This window comes from Diabrotica undecimpunctata, chromosome 9 (genome assembly GCF_040954645.1).
Source record: "Diabrotica undecimpunctata isolate CICGRU chromosome 9, icDiaUnde3, whole genome shotgun sequence".
Taxonomy (NCBI): domain Eukaryota; kingdom Metazoa; phylum Arthropoda; class Insecta; order Coleoptera; family Chrysomelidae; genus Diabrotica; species Diabrotica undecimpunctata.
Window position 1 is genome coordinate 127,282,485 of NC_092811.1, and position 14,128 is coordinate 127,296,612.

The 14,128-nt window shown below is 33.4% G+C and overlaps 1 protein-coding gene across 2 annotated transcripts in view; it reads left to right on the top strand.

Annotated features, from left to right (window-relative positions):
- The window catches only part of LOC140451432 (somatostatin receptor type 2-like), a 1,059,667-nt gene that overhangs the window by 565,380 nt on the left and 480,159 nt on the right, over positions 1–14,128 (top strand). For both annotated transcript variants that reach the window (XM_072545226.1, XM_072545227.1), the window contains exon 4: positions 4,044–4,066. The gene's annotated coding sequence lies outside the window, so the exon portion shown is untranslated. The remainder of the gene's footprint in view (positions 1–4,043; positions 4,067–14,128) is intronic.

Here is a 14,128-nt window from a genome sequence, read left to right on the forward strand (position 1 = left end):
ATGCGGAAACTTTTATAAAGGTCGGTAACTTTTAAATGTTGGATCTGTAAAAGTTTTATAAAGGCTTTTTGCTATTTACACGTGTATTCGGTTGGATATTACACTTTTATTAAACTTTGACGTTATATAATGTTTTTTTTTTAACAGATGAATGGGAAATATGTGATTTTCGCACATGTATACAATTGAGATGAATAAAATATTGCACCGTAAATTACTAGGAAGTTATGGACATGAGATCAGTTATGGATTTTTCGTAAAAAACCCTCTGGGTCACTTAACCGTGACAAGATCCAACTGGTCTTCAGATGGAATATTTGTTTTGATTTGATGTTGATTATATGATGTATATAAATCGTTTTCTAGCTCTATTAGACATCTTCAAGAGCAACATGCCAAATTATTTGAAAATGTAGACGTTCGACCAATTTGTGTTTGAAGTCATGACTTACAGCATAGAAACACTTTCCTTAACCCAAGCTACAGCAGTATACTAAGAGTAGCCCAAACACGAGTGGAACGCTCGCTACTTGGACTGACTCACAGAGACAGAGGTAGAAACGAAGAATAACAGGCGTCACAGATGTACAGAGGACGTCAAAAGAATCGCTAGGAATTGGCAGTAGGAAGCTTAAGACCGATAGAACTGACAGAAAATAGTGATGCCTATGTTCAACTTTGGACGCAGAAAGCTGGAAGATGACAGTCTTTTAACTTTAACAATACAAAAAATTTATTTTATTACATTATATTTACTTAACTATACAAATACATTTATTAGACTGACTTTCCACAATTGAAGGCCACAGGAAAATTACTTGATAAGTTCCATTTTTGGTTTTGTTCATAACATTTCCGAGATCAAGAAATAGAAAGAGAGTTGAGAGAATATCAAGTAGATATCTGCGCCCTACAGGAAACAAAGAGGAAAGGTAAAGGACAGACGCGGCTTGGAGAATATTTACTAATATATAGTGGGGTTCCGAAACAAGAAAGAGCAAAGGAAGGTGTACCAATAATGATCAAAACAAAATATAAAAATCAAATTAAAGAGTGCCAGTACATATCTCAGAGAATACTTTTAGTAAAAATTAGGGCAAACAGCAAAATTATCAAAATAAAAGGGATATATGCACCAGAAGACTGCAAACCTGACAGCGATAAAGACGAATTCTATGATGAGCTACAAATATTAGTGGAAAGAGAAGTGAAGCAAAATGAATTACTTATATTATTGGGAGATTCCAATGCAGAATAGGAGAAGAAGTAATACCAGGAATAAAACAAAGGTTTAATGAAAGAGTTATCAATAAAAACGGAAAGAGAATGGTGGAATTCTGCACATCAAACGAACTAAGGATAACCAACACATTTTTTGATCATAAAATTCAACACAAATACACGTTTAAAAATACAAGAGGACATAGATCAATGATAGATTATGTGGTCACAAACAGAAATATTCACCATAAACAGATAGTGGATGTGAGAAGTTTGACGTCACCCAATGTGGGAAGCGATCACTATTTGGTACTTGGTAAAATTAGATTTAATGAAAGATGGAAAGAGAAGCTTAAACAAACCAATTCAGAGGAAATAATAAAAATAGAAAATTTAAGAGATGACTCCATAAAATCATTATATCAAAAAAGGCTAGAACAGAAAATACAAATGAAAAATATCGAAAATGAAAGCAATGTAGAGACTAGCTGGAGAAAACTTAAGAAAAATATTCTGGATGCTGCCCGAGAAGCACTTGGAACGAAAATAATAAACAAAAAGTGGTCAACGAAAACACCATGGTTTACACTAGAGGTTAAACAAAAATGTCACCAAAAAAAGAAAGCTTTCCTAAAGTCAGAAAAAACGAATGAATCATATGAAGAATATAAAAGAATAAGAACTAAAACTCATCAAATGGTAAGAAAAATAAAAACAGACTACTGGGAAAGATTCACAAAAGGACTAGAGATACATTTCTATGGACAACAGAAACAAGTATGGCGCTTCATAAGACAACAAAGAAGCGAAATGAAACAACTAGTTGAAATAGAACACATACAAGAGGATACATAGGTGGCCTTCCTGACAGAAATGTTTAAAAAACAAAACGAAGAACTTTTACCAGAAACGGCAAATATAATAACTGAGGAAAAGACCGAAATCTCTCAAAACGATGTGAAAGAAGGAATAAACAAATTAAAAAACAGAAAGTCGCCAGGAGAAGATCAAATACCAAATGAACTCTTAAAATATGAAGGTGATCATCTTGTACAACAACTGCAACTTCTTATTAATAAAATAATCACCACGAACAGAATACCAGATAAATGGAGGAGAGCGATCATGGTGATGTTCTTCAAAACAAGAGATAAGAAAGACCCCAATAATTATCGAGCAATAAATATATTAAATACAACAACTCAAATTGACAACAAGAATAATAGCGACAAAAATAAACGAAGGAATATCTCTGCAAGAGGAACAGCAAGGATTTCGAACAGGAAGATCATGCACGGATGCAGTTTTTGTAATAAGACAAATAAAAGAAAAGTCGCTGGAATACAACAAACCAGCATATATGTGTCTGATAGATTTGAAGAAAGCGTTTGATAGAGTGGTAAAGCGTTTCTGGTTTTATTAGGTAGGTCGTCTAACACATTTAACTTGTTCTGAAAAAATAGTTCCGTTAAAGAATCAGGTGATCTATAAATGCAAAGAATGTATAGCTTAAGATTTTTGTTATAAACTAATGAAAACTCGAAAAAGGATTCATTTAACAGAAACTAATATTTTATTATAGGAGAGAAATCATTATTTATAGAAAGATTTAGGATGCCACCATAAGCTGAACTTGAACGATCATACGTAGTAATTGTGGTATATTTTTCTACAAAAAACGGCTCGTTAACTTCAAGCTAGTGTTCGGTAACCGCAACTATCGGTGGAAATCCTAATTCCTCTAGAAACAAAAATAATTCATCTGTTTTATATCTTACAAAACAAATATTATTCAGAACCATGCTAAAGTTGTCATCACTAAAATAATTTGAGGTTTCTAGTCCCACAGAGGGTTCAGAGGATCTCCCTGAAATAATAACATCAGAAATTAGAGCCGCCCTAAAACAAATGAAAATTGGTAAAAGACTAGGAGAAGATAAAATTACTTCAGAGATGCTAAAAATGGGAGGCACTGCATTAGAAGAGGCAATGAGAGCATTACTGAATAAATGCCTATTGGAAGGACAAATATCAAAAGCATGGAAAAATGGGGAAGTCATTCTACTCCATAAAAAAAGGACGCCGCAAATATAGACTAATAATAACAAATAGATTGACAGCTAAGCTAGATGCATACCAACAAGTGGGGCAAGCAGGCTTTCGTAAGGGTTTTAGCACTATCGATCACTTGCAAACAATCCGGACAGTTATTGAAAAAACAATAGAGTACAACATACCACTACATCTGTCGATTATCACAAAGTATTCGATAGTATCGAGAAATGGGCTTTCTTAACAGCATTGGACGACCCCAATGATAATGCTACTTTTAAACTACTCATAAAGTGGCATTCTGGAGACCTCGAGAAACAAAAAGAAGCGTGGGAAGACCCAAAAAGAGATGGATAGACGATATAACAGCTGTAGCTGGAGAGCAGTGGATGAGAATTGCAAAAGATAGAAAAGCGTGGAAGCAATTGGAGGATGCCTATGTCCAACAATGGATAACTGAAGGCCAAAGAAGAGAAGAGTCCCACAGAACACGTGACATTATTTAAAAATTTCATTTTGGATAGGCAACGGAATAGTAGTTTCAGTGCCTTTCCCTTGACTTTTGTAGGTGAATAATTCTTTCTCTAAGTGAGAAAGGATTTCAAAGCAGCAAGATTAGCTTCCACCTCAGTTGCACCAATTAGGCACCGTTAAATCGCAATTTTTGGTTTTTATAAAAAAATATCGTACTTCTTTTTATAATGTTTTTATATGTTTATGTAAAAATCTTTTTGATGATATATTTATTAAAGAAACTAATTTTGTTTCAGATGGGAAACTAAATATTAATTGGGTGAGTATTTATATTTTCTTGGTTAATATAACCGCCATTATATAATCTTCTATCCCATGTATAACTTTCCACTTATTAAAGTTAGGGTGTAAATAAGTAATAAAATACTACATCTATTAGGTAAAACCTGTGTGTCAAATTGGGCCAAATAAAAAATCACATATTATATAATTTTTATCGAATATGACAACTACTAATGTGGTAATTAAGAATTCATCAATTTTTTAGAAATGGGAAGTCAACAGACAACTTTTTTCAGATACACAAAGATACACAAAATGAGATATTTTATGCTAAATTAAAATCGGTTAATAAAGTTTATTTTGGATAATTTTACAATGAAAAAAAGATAAATGTTTTTATTTTAACGTTGTACCCCAGTTTAAAAAAATAGCAAATTTGGTCCAGTTGAACCAAAGATATGTCATTTTTGAACGAGTGTGTTGGATTTTTTGAAGTGTGCTTCCCCTTCGGTTCCTATTTTTACTTATATGTTACTCTAGTTGAAACGCAAAGTACACTTTATTTACAACACTCCTATTTAAACAATTTTCAATCCTTTTGTTTGCTAAAAGTTTTGTTAAAAATTTGAACTTTTCTTATAAAAATTGGGTAATTTCAGCCCTTAATGTCCATTAACGCCACAGTGATTTTTTTAAATAAAAGGGCCGTAAAACCTTTTTTCTTTTTTAAAAAGTTGTTTTTTAACCAGCTTTATATATACAGATTGAACGAATTTAAAACGGAACATACGAAATCAATGCATTTCAGCTCAACTCCGCTCTAGGTGGTTGGCCAACAAAAGGTTGTCAAATAATTATATTATAAAAATCCAATACTTCAGCGGGCTGCTGGATTCTGAACTCATTCAAGAACAAGTCAAAACACCACCCAAATAGGTTGCCTAGAAACACTGTGAAAACTAGACTAAACAAGCAGTTATTATGCTGTCAAACCACCTATCGCTTCCTTATAGTCCAAGAGATAGAACCGATATTTTGAACTGATCAGTAATATGACATTTATCTATTGGAATATACTCATTGTAACTGGGTTAAGACTTTGCCCTACAGGCGGACGCCCCTCGTGGTACGGGGGTGGCTATACAGGGATGAAGTTGTCATTTTTTTCGGAAAAATTAATGATCGATAATATGGCTGAAAATTTGCCCAGAGTAAGATCTTGGTATAACTAGACGAAATTCCAAAGGGCGGACGCGAGAGTGAATACATAAGGGGTGGCGGACAGGGATGAAGTTGCAATTTTTTGGGGAAAAATTAACGATAAATAATATGTCCGTCATTTTCATGGCTCATTATTTAGCCCCTAAAAAACTCTAAATCCAAAAGGGCGGACAGCTGGGTTGGTACAGAGAGCCATAAAACGGGGTCAAATGTACCACTTGCCTGCGCATTTTAGGTCTCGGTAACAATTTTCAAACTGATTTTATTATGATATTTTTATACCGATTGATTTGAAAATTTGTATGCTCACTTCTGTTACTATTCTGAAAAGTTATACCATGATTTTTTACCAAAAAATTTCAAACGATTTTTCCGATAAGAAAAAAAAACTTGACTCATGACGCAAAATGACTTTTACTTGACGCTTTTCGGAATAGTAACAGAAGTAAGCATACAAATTTTCAAATCAATCGGTATAAAAATATCATAATAAAATCAGTTTGAAAATTGTTACCGAGACCTAAAATGCGCAGGCAAGTGGTACATTTGACCCCGTTTTATGGCTCTCTGTACCCACCTAGCTATTCGCCCTTTTGGATTTAGAGTTTTTAGGGGCTAAATAATGAGCCATGAAAATGGCGGACATATTACCTTTCCCCAAAAAATTGCAACTTCACCCCTGTCCGCCACCCCTTATGTATCGCACTCTCGCGTCCGCCCTTTGGGATTTCGTCTAGTTATACCAAGATCTTACTCTGGGCAAATTTTCAGCCATATTATCGATCGTTAATTTTTCCGAAAAAAATGACAACTTCATCCCTGTATAGCCACCCCCTGTCCCACGAGGGGCGTCCTCCTGTAAGGCAAAGTCTTAACCCAGGGACAATGAATATATTCCAATAGATAAATGTCATATTACTGATCAGTTCAAAATTTCGGCTCTATCTCTCCGACTATTAGGAAGCTCCTCTTTCCTTTATCTAAGCCTAAGCAGTCAGATTAATATTTCGAGCGGTGTTGCCAATCTCATTCCTCTAGATGTTTTTCAAATAAGGTGTTAACTATAAAATATTTACAGGAAAGAAAGGAAATAACTACAAACCATTAAGTTCATTTTTGTTATTAGTCTGTTGTATTAGATTGATAAATACAATGAAAAATATAGGCAAATATCCGATTTATTTAAAGATACGAAGAAGATATAACTGTCAAAAAGATCCGCAAATCGGATTATTACACGGCGATTGGCAACATTGACTTTGGACGGCGCTACTATAGACTATGGTGCGTCCTAAAAGGAGACAGATAGTTGAACGATATTTTATACAATGTCTATCACCGGGTATGGATTTATTTTTGTCCAAGTTTTATATTGGTCCACTATTTCAAATGAAGTTCAAACAGAGATATATTAAATTTTATGTTTCGTTTTAAATTCGTTCAATCTGTATAGATTTTTTTGCATTAAATTTGAACCAAATCCTACGGAGCTATTGTAAACGTTTTTAAGCTTAAAAAGTGCTTTTTAATATTAAATAATTTTGTGTACATAACACTACTTTACAACCAATTTGCGACTCGAATAAAAATGCTGTTTTTTGCATTCTGCAGAAAGCAGAGGATGGGGCAAAAAAGCGGAAAATTTTCAAATGGCAAATCACAAGATGGCTGCTTTTAACTGTGATGCCAACTGTCATTTTTTTTCGTTTGTCAACTGTCAATTCGTGTTTTCGTCGGTTAGCTATCACGTCTTCTTTTCGACTATATTTTTGACAAAAAGATACTATGATTTATTATCTTTCCGTCTACCACTTCTTGTAATATAAAGGGTGTAGCCAAAAGTCGAAACAATTGATGTTATATAGAGGATAGTTGCGAGGTGTCGCTGAAAAGGATTTTAGTGAATAGAATGAAACGATTTAGAAAAATCAGCGGGAATTACATAAAAAAGCAGCAATATTAGGGATGGGATAAGCAACGTTATTGGGGATGGAGGATAAGCAACATTAGGGATGGAGATCATTAGAGATATGAATAACCAACATTCTGAGGGACGAGGATAAGTAGGATAGATAAGTAGTGTAAAGCAGGATAGCAGGGGAGCGTCTGATCACACAATTGTTGTGTTGACAAAATGGAATGGACAAATAAGTAGAAAATGCAGTTTTTTAATTAAACTTCAAAGAATATGTACAAAAACTGAGCAAATAAATAACATATAAGCAGATTTAAAGCAATATCATAGCACCGTGGGTAATTAAAAATAAACAAATTAAATTTTGTTAAGTAACTTTAATTGTCAATTTCATCTATAAAAATCCAATCATTACAGTTTTCCCTATTTCGAAACATCCACCTTAAAGTTACCTTATACGCGGTGTTGAACTCTTTACTGAACTGATATAATACTAGTGACACCATAATTGGATGACAAAACAAAATAACTTGTGGAATTACTCTAGTAAAGAATATTATATTAAGAATAATTGATGATTGATCAATAAATAACAAAAATAGGTAATGATACGCTACCATAGGAATGAGCGAGATGATTATGGTGTCAGCAGCGTATAAAATATAAGTAGCTATTCCTGGTTGTTTGCGTAAAATTTAAAAAACTACGCCTATGTTAACAGCAGTAAAACAGCTATTTCGATATGTTTATATTTATGAGACAAATACTCACAGATATAAATAGAGAAACCCAAAGAATAAATGACATACACACAGGATAAGCAACGTTATTAGGGATGAAGGATAAGCAACATTAGGGATGGAGCTAGAAAAGCTAGCAGAGTTTCGGTATGAATTATTAGAACAAACATACGAACACATAAAAACCTGCATGAAGACAGCAGCCCTAGAAGCTCTTGGAGAAGTGGACCAAAAATACACCCACCAAACTACGAAATTAAACGAAGACACACTAACATGCATAAAAGAGAAAAAAGAACTCCATATAAAATACCTGAACACAAAAAACTATGAGGACTTGGAACTATACAGGAAAAAAAACAAAGAAGTGAAAAGAAAAGTGGCAAATGAAAAAAATGAAAGATGGGAAAAAACATGCACAGAGATAGAACAGCACATAGGAGGAACGAGAAATTCAGAGTCATAAGGCATCTTAAAGTCGCTCCAAAGAAATAAGGTCAAATCAAAGAAAAGGAATGGTAAGAATACTAAAAAAAATTGCTAACCGAAGACCGCCCTGAATTCAAAGAATCAGAAATAGACGGAATAGAAATCTACACACATGACGAAATCGAATTAAGCCTAGCTGAGGTAAAAAGAACGATCAAAACTCTAAAGAACAAAAAAGCAGAAGGTCCCGGCGGAATACCAAATGAATTGATAAAAAACGGATCGGAAAAGTTATTCCGTATGATACATAAAATCTTTGAGAGAGCAGTGAATGGAGAAGACTTACCGGCAGAATGGACCCAAGCATATATGACAACAATATACAAGAAAGGAAATAGAATTAGAATTAGCATTATATCGTCTATAGGCAGACTGTATGGAAAGACCATAAAGGAAAAATTAGAAATATATATACAAGATAAAATCGGAGAAGACCAGGCAGGTTTCACAGCGAGGAAAGCATGCTTTGATCACATTTACACGGTCGAACAACTAATAGAAAAAAGAATGGCCAAAAATAGATCCGTCCATCTGGATTTTGTTGATCTTAAGAAGGCATATGACTCAATACCTAGAACCAAGCTATGGGAAGCAATGGAAGACATCGAAGTTCCACGAAGATTAATAAACGCGGTAAAAGTACTCGATAGAATGAAACGATTTAGAAAAATCAGCGGGAATTACATAAAAAAGCAGCAATATTAGGGATGGGATAAGCAACGTTATTGGGGATGGAGGATAAGCAACATTAGGGATGGAGATCATTAGAAATATGGATAACCAACATTCTGAGGGACGGGGATAAGTAGGATAGATAAGTAGTGTAAATCATGATAGCAGCGGAGCGTCTAATCACACAATTGTTGTGTTGACAAAATGGAATGGACAAATAAGTAGAAAATGCAGTTTCCTAATTAAACTTCAAAGGATATACAAAAACTGAGCAAATAAATAACATATAAGCAGATTTAAAGCAATATCATAGCACCGTGGTTAATTAAAAATAAACAAATTAAATTTTGTTAAGTAACTTTAATTGTCAATTTCATCTATAAAAATCCAATCATTACAGTTTTCCCTATTTCGAAACAACCACCTTAAAGTTACCTTATACGCGGTGTTGAACTCTTTACTGAACTGATATAATACTAGTGACACCATAATTGGATGACAAAATAAAATAACTTGTGGAATTACCCTAGTAAAGAATATTATATCAAGAATAATTGATGATTGATCAATAAATAACAAAAATAGGTAATGATACGCTACCATAGGAATGAGCGAGATGATTATGGTGTCAGCAGCGTATAAAATATAAGTAGCTATTCCTGGTTGTTTGCGTAAAATTTTAAAAACTACGACTATGTTAACAATCATAGCTGTTAGAACGATTGTATTTACGCAGAAAACAGCTATTTCGATATGTTTATATTTATGATACAAATACTCACAGATATAAATAGAGAAACCTAAAGAATAAATGACATACACACAGTATTTCTCAAATAAAAACTCATATTTTTTAAAATTTGTCATAGTCCATTGCAAGAGCATAGCTAAAGCTATAAAGTAACTTAATATTAAAGAAGTACTGGAAAGTGCTGTCAGCAAACTTGGACTATACGGCAACCTTAAGATTGTTGAGCATACTAAATCAGCTACTATCAGTTGGTGTAAAAAATAATATAGATTTACACCTGCCCAATGTATTAACAAAACATGATGCTTATTTTTTAAAATTCTTAGTTTGTAATATGAGTATAACAATAGAGAATTTGAGAGGACGCTTAATATAAACAAAGAGTATCGGATTGATAGGTACAGTATGTCCCGTTTGGGAATATCTTCATTTTGGTTTTCTTCTAGTAGATCTTCATCGAAGGTGTCGTTTAAAGCCTGTGCCAGTGTGATGTTCATTCTGCAATGGAAAAATAATTAAATAATTTTGTTTAACAAAGTAACATACCCGCCTCTATTTGGCAAGTATGTAGAGGTTCAAGATAATATTGGAATCATTTATTTTGGGCTCTCGAATTTTCGATTGAATAAAACAAAATGAAATGTGAAATTAATTTTTTCCATAGCTAATGTTAAAGTGTTGCTATAACAACTGTTTTGAGTAGATAAAGTATCACTTTAACCGCAAGGGTAGATAAAGTGACACTTTAACAGCAAGAGTAGATAAAATGTTTTAACTTTTTTTTATTCAATAAAATTTACAAATTCAAACACATTAAGGATTAAAAACAACTAAAATTTTACAATTAACATTATTAGAAATATCTATTTTTGGAGCATCACAACTTGTACTCGTTTGCTTAAACACTTAATTCGAGGTACTGGATTGATTTTCTGGTCCGCCAAGTATACACTTGGATACAGCAATCTTATTGCTTATTGACTCTTAAATGTAAGATTCTGCAACAGATGACGATTTTCATCCACCTAAACGTTTAACTTTTACTAGATCAGCTCCAGATAATGAAACGATTAGTATCAGATAATGAAACGATTATCACCGATTTTCTGTCGTCCACGTTAAACACTTCTAACTTGTACAATTCAAAACAATACAAAATAGCAATAGTACAATTCAAAAATAGCAATAACTTTCATCAACAAATAGACGTCATCAGAAGCTTCTGTCAGAAATTTAATAATGTCATCTGACTCCAGGATTTTGGACTTTTAAGCTTTGTATCCTCCACTCAGGTTTTTTATTAAGGTCTGAATTTAGAAATGTCACACTTTTCATTCACCAACAACGTACGCTTCAGCATCGAATAATACAACCATCATGACGATGGCATTGCTTTCTTCGACTTTTCAGAAAAATACGCCAGAAGTATTTTTTCACTCACGCCATTGATATTCTTAATGCTTTTCCACTTTTTAAAAAACTGGTATTTTTTTTTCATACATCATCCTAGATTTTTGTGGCAACAATAAACTTTTTGCTTCCAACGCTGCATTTTCTACATATGATGGCAGGTTTTCCTTTTGTAATAAATAATGCTTCACTTATGGTCTCGTATGGTACATTTATTTAAACACACTAGATACTCATTATTTGGTTTATTAGTTATCAAAGTACAATACTAGATAGTACTCAGTTGACGTTGACAATACTAACTTTGATCGTTCCCTTGATTCTTCATTCTTAATAATAATGATAATGCCCTAGTCCCGTGATTTCCAGCTATTTAACTCACGTGGGTTTGTTGATATATTATTGTTTTTTACTTGTTTAATTTGTACACATTATTTAATAAGCTTTTGATTACATTGCAAATTTCACTAGGTCAGAGTGTGTCCTCGTTACAACGATATTTTCAATGTCGTAACCAAATAATATATTTTCGCAAATGTGTGTCACGTTATTAAAAAGATTACTTAAATCTGATGCTTAATTAAATCCCGTTACACTTTTCTTGTGTCAATTCTTTTTCATCCATTTCATATTTATTCACTTTGTACACAAAACGCAACAATATTCTCCGCAAAAACCAAAACGTAACATTTGTTTGACATTTGTTGACAGAGTAATTCATATCCCTAGCAACGGAGCAACACAATTGCGATTTTTGTGCTAAAAATTACAATTTTCTTTGAAATTATATTTTTTACCTGAACTTGAAGTCTTGCTATAGAAAAAAATGTTGTATTGCACACGACGATAAAATTGCATTATCTTCTCAAGCATAATTAGCGTCTCAACTGACGTCTCGACGCTAAAAAACGCTCTCGAAGATAAAGTACAATTTTATCGTCTTGTACAATAAATAACTAAAATATAATAAATTTTACGATATAATCAAAAACTTTATTGAATTGAAGTAAAAAAAAACGGTGTTACCTATATATAACGCTAGGCACTACTGTGAACAAATTTGACATATGATACTTAAAACTAATTGTTTCCATTATTTTTTGTGAAATATATAATTACAGTCCAAACATAAGCATGCATAACATTTTGCACATATTATTCTTGTACTTGAAGAACAGTTGTCACCAGCACAGCGTCTTTTGTTATTTGGAACATACACTAAAAATGATTTTGACCATCATATATAAGATGATCTGAAATTCTATTATTGGAGTTACTAAATTTAGAAGAAGCTGGTCTTCCGACTTCTTTTGGTGGGTTTTGAAGTTTTTGGAGATAATATATATATATATATATATATATATATATATATATATATATTCGGTTTTTTATAACGTCGTACGACGTTGTCCGACTCCCAAACGCCACTGTATTCTGTCTTGAGTTAGGTCTTCGTCCAGATTTCGAGCGCTAATCGCTTTCTTAACTCCCAGGTTCCAGCTTTGTGGTGGTCTTCCTCGTTTCCTCTTCTCTGGGGGTTGACACATCATCGTTTTTTTAGTCAATCTTTCTTCCCCGATTCGGCTCACATGCCCATACCATATGAGCTGATTTCTCTCAATATCCTCAACTATAGTGCTCTCTATACCCATTTGTTGTTTTATCACTTCATTCCGTATTCTGTCGGCTCTTGATATTCTCATCGATCTTCTGATGGCATCCATTTCCGTGGCTTTGACCTTTTTCTTATATTTTTCGGTTATTCTCCATGTCTCAGCTCCATAAAGTAGGCTAGTTTTAACCATTGTCTCATAGATGTTCCATTTTCTTTTCTTTGATATTTCTTTACTCCATAGAATTCCGTTCAAACATGCTATAGCTCTTCGTGCTTGTACAATTCGATGTTCTATTGCTCGTTCGTCTTTTTCACTACGGTCGAAGATGACGCCTAGGTATTTATATTCGTTGCATGGATTTATTTTTTGATTGTCATCGATATCGAGTTGTTCTGCTTCAGCTACAATTGAGAGGTATTTTGTTTTTTCTAAATTGATATTTAATCCCCATTTCTGGTATTCTTCAATTAGTTTTCTAAGCATGTATTCCATATCATCTTTGTCATTTGAGATTACCACCTGATCATCTGCAAACTGTAAAGTATATATGTAATCCTGATCGTTCAATTGTATACCCATTCCTTTGACTTTTCTTTTCCATTGTTTCAGAGCTGCAGAGATATAAATCTTAAATAGAGTCGGAGAGATACAACATCCTTGTCTGAGACCCTTAGTAACTGCAAATTTTTCAGCTAAGAGGTTTCCGAATTTCATTTGGGAGTTTGAACCATAATATAGATCTTTGAGAGCACTAACCAATGTTTGATGTATGTTTGATGTGCCCAGGACTTCCCATAGTTTATTTAGCGGGACTGTGTCATATGGCTTCTCAAGATCTACAAAAGTCATATGTAACTCTCTATTTGTCACAATTTTCTTATCTATAATTTGTTTAGACAGAAAGATGTTATCTGTACATGAACGACCTGCTCTAAATCCTCCTTGTTCTTCGTCTTCAGACGATTGATAATCTTCCTCTATCAGGTCCCGTAGTATTCGACCGTATAGTCGACTCATTGAACTTGTGACCGATATCCCTCTATAGTTTTTACAATTTCTCCTGTCACCTTTTTTATATATTGGGGTCATATATGCTGTTTTCCATTCATCTGGTGTTGGATGTCCATTAATATATTCGTTAAATATCACCGTGATCATTCTGTGTAATTTCTCTGAGCCATTCTTTATTAATTCCGTAGTTACTCCCTCTGGTCCACTTGCTTTCCCATTCTTCATCCCTGTTATACCTTTCTGAACTATGTTGAGATCTATGGTAATATGCTCT